The 4,859-nt window shown below is 48.7% G+C and overlaps 1 non-coding gene across 1 annotated transcript; it reads right to left on the reverse strand.

Moving 5' to 3' along the window:
• Positions 1-4,017: 4,017 nt before the first annotated feature.
• On the reverse strand, positions 4,018-4,090 carry TRNAV-GAC (transfer RNA valine (anticodon GAC)). The gene has a single exon. It is a non-coding gene; the product is annotated as a tRNA-Val (tRNA).
• Positions 4,091-4,859: the final 769 nt, after the last annotated feature.

Here is a 4,859-nt window from a genome sequence, read left to right on the forward strand (position 1 = left end):
GCCCAGGAAGGGTGGGGGACGAGGGAAGCAATGGGTGGGGTTATTGCAGGGGAACCCCCTGGAATGGCATGCAGCTCATCATTTCTGCGGGATGCCTGGGGCTCTCACCCAGAGTGGCTGTTTGACTCTCTTGTTCTTTAGTAGGCTTGCCTGATAGTCTAGACAGGACTGACTCTCCCTTTAGACAAAACTCAAAGAAGGGAATGACCTGAGGAGTCATTCCCATTTTTGTCCATGCGCCCCTGGCCAGCCTCACCGAGGCCGGCCAGGAGCATCCATGACAGCAGCAGACGGTTCAGTATAACTGGTCACTGTCATTGTCAACTTGCAAAGCAGCAGACGGGACGGTATGGCTGGTAACCATCTGTCATGGTATAATCCCCACTCTGAACCTTAGCGTCCAAAAGATGGGGTACCAGCAGGAATTCCTCTAAGCTTAATTACCAGCTTAGAACCTGTAGCGCTGCCACCAACCAGGAATTCCAGTGCCTGGTACACTCTGGTCCCCACAAAACCTTGCCCGGGACCCCCAAGACCCAGACCCTCTGGATCTTAACACAAGGAAAGTAAACCCTTTCCTTCACCATTGCCTCTCCCTGGCTTCCCCTCCCTGGGTTACCCTGGAAGATCACTGTGATTCAAACTCCTTGAATCACAAAACAGAGAGGAAAATCCACCTTCCCCCCTCCTTCTCTTTCCCCCTCCCAGACTCTTCCTGAGAGAAAGTAATCCTGGCACAGAGAGAAATCAGCCTCTCTCTCCCCCTTCCCTCCTTTCTCCCCACCAATTCCCTGGTGAACCCAGACCGAGTCCCCTGGGGTCTCAACAGAATAAAAAACAATCAGGTTCTTAAACAAGAAAAGCTTTTAATTAAAGACAGAAAAAACAGTAAAAATTATCTTTGTAAATTTAAAAAAATGAAATAGGTGCAGGGTCTTTCAGCTATAGACACTGGGATACCCTCCCAGCCTAAGTATACAAGTACAAATTAAAACCTTTTCAGCAAAATACCAATTTGAACTCCTTCCAACCAAATACACATTTGCAAATAAAGAAAACAAACATAAGCCTAACTCGCTTTATCTATCCAGTACTCACTACTTGGAATCCATAAGAACCGGTATCAGGGAGATTGAGAGAAACCTGGTTGCACGTCGGGTCCCTCTGAGCCCCCAGAGTGAACAACAACCAAAACTAACAGCACACACAAAAACTTCCCTCCCTCAAGATTTGAAAGTATCCTGTCCTCTGATTGGTCCTCTGGTCAGGTGACAGCCAGGCTCACTGTTCTTGTTAACCCTTTCCAGGCAAAAGCGATATGAAGCACTTCTGTGCAATTAACTCTTACTTATCTGTTTATGACACCATCTTTGCTAACTTGAAAAGTCAAGGGGATGCTGCTGTGTAGTGCTGCAGTACCGCGTCTATCAGCACCATCCAGTAGTCATACGGTGACGGTGAAAAAAGGCTGAACGGGCTCCATGGTTGTCATGCTATGGCGTCTGCCCAGGCAATACAGGGAAAAGGGCGCGAAATGATGGTCTGCCATTGCTTTCACGGAGGAAGGACTGAGTGACGACATGTACCCAGAATCACCCACGACACTGTTTTTGCCCCATCAGGCATTAGGACATCAACCCAGATTTCCAATGGGTGGGAGAGACTGCAGAAACTATGGGATAGCTATGGGATAGCTACCCACAGTGCAACGCTCCGGAAATTGACACTAGTCTCGGTATATGGACGCACACCGCCGAACTAATGTGCTTAGTGGGGCTGCGTGCACTCGACTTTATACAATCTGTTTCCAAAAACTGGTTTCTGTAAAATCAGAATAATCCCCTAGTGTAGACATACCTTGTGATTAACATCTTTGGTGGCTAATTGAAAGGCTGATGGTTCAAACCCAAGTGAAGATGGAGGTGGTTTTTTTTAGTGATGAGAATCCAGTTCATTTTAATGGGCAGAAAATCTCCTCAATGCTTCTCTAGCCTCATTGGGCAACCATAAGTAACACTGCCACCAGATGCATTGGTGGTATAGTGGTGAGCATAACTGCCTTCCAAATAGTTGACTGGGGTTTGATTCCCAGCCAGTGCAGTGATGTGGTGTTTTCTCTGCTGGGAATTAGTTTAATTTCAGTCCTATTGTATCAGTTTAGCAATGGAAGGAGAGAATCAATGTTCTGCAGGTCATTCAACACACAATGGAGGAACAAAGGGGTGGGACTATACAATGAGCAGGTGGAGTTATCCTGGTATTACAATCTTTGGTTTATTTTTCTAAAAAAACTTCCTTTACTTTCCTCTCCCTTTTAGACTCAGAGCCTTTAAGGTCAGAAAGGACCAATGTGATCATCTAGTCCGACCTGCTGCACCTTACAGGCCAAAAGACCCCCCTCCCCTCCTGTAATAGACCCAGTAGGGGAGGCAGCTCTGTGCACTGCCCCTACCCCAGGCAGCACATGGACGACCTCTGCCCCCCTCCCCTAATGGGTGTGCAGACATGTGCCAGCAGCACTAAGGTGGCTCCCTGCCCACTCTGCCTCCGTCCCTCTGTGTCACTCCCAGAAATGGCCAGCATGTCCCAGCATCCTCTGGGTTCGGGGGAGTGTCTCCATTCACTACCCCTGCCCCGAGTACCAACTCCACAGCTCCCATTGGCCAGGAACTGCAGCCAATGGGAGCTCTGGGGGCAGCGCTTGCAGGCAGCGGCACACAGAGACCCCCTGGCACGGCCCACCTAGGACCTGCTCCCCAGGGTTGTGTGTACCAGTCACTTTGGGAGCTGCAGTGCCCGGGGTAAGCATGACCCCTCCTGCACCCCAGCCCGCTCCCCCAGCAGAGAGCCTGCATCCCACACCCAAATTTCCTCCCAGAGCTTTGCTTGTTTTCCTTTCACTCAGAACCATCCTTCTCCTGGGATGCAAGTAGCCATCCCTGGGAAGCCAAGAGGTAGGCACAGGATTCTACCTCGCAGCAGCCAACCGCACCTCCCCAGGCTTTTCAGGCTTTGCAGAACAAATGGGCTTAGCTTCTGCCCTGCCTTCCTCAGCTAGACTTTCCTCTTTTGCCCCATTCCTGCCTCACTCCCTCCTTTGGCAAGTCACACAAAGGAAGCCAGCAGGAAGAGCCGGCCGCCATAGACCAACCTCCAAGGGCAGAGGAGACCAAGCCACAAGGCTTCAAAAGGTGACTGGCCAAGGTCCTCTAGCTTTCACCTGCTGATGCTAAGGCTTTTTCCGAGCTCATTTCACCACCCTCTGTTCTGCAAGGGTTGAGCTTATTGCAGCTGTTACCCAAAATTGGGCCAGCTAGTAAGCGTAGGGAGGACGAATGACTCACCAGAGTTTGGCAGAAAGCAGCGGGTTTATTATACTGACAGCTAAGTTCAAAAGAAGAAGCGGGGGTGTCACACTCACACTTGCATACTCATGCTCCCAGGACAGGCACAGCACTGGAGATGTCAGGATTCTGCAAGCTAAGTGTCCCACAGTGCAGCTATGGATGGTGCGATGTTGGTAAGTCTTCCTGAGGCACAATGAAATACAACACAGAGAACCACTGGCCATGCGGTCCGGGCAAAGGGCATTCACTGGAGATACAAGCTTGTGAGTGACTCCTGAGCACGTGGCCCCTTCTCCTTTTAAGGACCTGCACCTAATGGCCTGCGACTAGAGATGACTTGGCTGCATCTGGTTGGTCACGCTCCACTTTGGGCAGTGTCCATGCTCTGGGTGTGTGAGTGCTGCCTAATTAGAGTCCCAGACACCTTGTCTACCTGGAAGCTCTTCTGCCCTTCTAGCTGTTCAACCAGCCCATTCATCCTACAAGAATTCCAGGAGGGGGACAGGGAAAACCACTTCACAGGTATTCAGAGAGGGAGAGGAGACAAAAGCAGGAGGGAGGGAAGTATAACAGACCTATTGAGCATACAGGTTATACATTGCATAGAAATCACTGCTGCTCCTACAACAGCAGGGACAGGCCAGTAGGAGCTGGGAAAAGGAAGCCATCATGTTTCTGCCTGGTTTTAAACCAGGGACCTTTTGCATGTCAAGCAAACATGATAACCACTACACTACAGAAACTCTGTTACAGTGCTCTGCCCCTCCCTTCATAAGAATATAAGAATGGCCATACTGGATCAGACCAAAGGTCCATCCAACCCCATATCCTATCTGCCAACTGTGGCCAATGCCAGGTGCCCCAGAGGGACTGAACCTAACAGGTAATGATCAAGTGATCTCTCTCCTACCATCCATCTCCACCTTCTGACAAACAGAGGCTAGGGATACCATTCCTTACCCATCCTGGCTAATAGCCATTCATGGACTTAACCTCCATTAATTTATCTGCAAAAAGAACAAGGAGTAATTGTGGCACCTTAGAGACTAACAAATGTATTTGAGCATAAGATTTCATGGGCTAAAACCCACTTCATCGGATGCATGCAGTGGAAAATACAGCAGGAAGATATAGCTATAGATACACACACACACACAGAGAACATGAAAAAATGAGTGTTGCCATACACACTATAACAAGAGTGAACAGTTAAGGTGAGCTATTATCAGCAGGAGAAAAAAACCTTTTGCAGTGATAATCAGGATGGCCTATTTCCAACAGTTGACAGGAAGATGTGAGTAACAGTAGGGGGACAAATAAACATGGGGAAATAGTTTTACTTTGTGTAATAACCCATCCACTCCCAGGCTTTATTCAAGCCTAATTTAATGGTGTCCAGTTTGCAAATTAATTCCAATTCAGCAGTTTCTCATGGGAGTCTGTTGTTGAAGGGTTTTTGTTGTAATATTGCGACTTTTAGGTCTGTAATCAAGTGATCCAGAAGATTGAAGT

The sequence above is a fragment of the Gopherus flavomarginatus genome (assembly GCF_025201925.1).
Source record: "Gopherus flavomarginatus isolate rGopFla2 chromosome 13 unlocalized genomic scaffold, rGopFla2.mat.asm SUPER_13_unloc_2, whole genome shotgun sequence".
Taxonomy (NCBI): domain Eukaryota; kingdom Metazoa; phylum Chordata; order Testudines; family Testudinidae; genus Gopherus; species Gopherus flavomarginatus.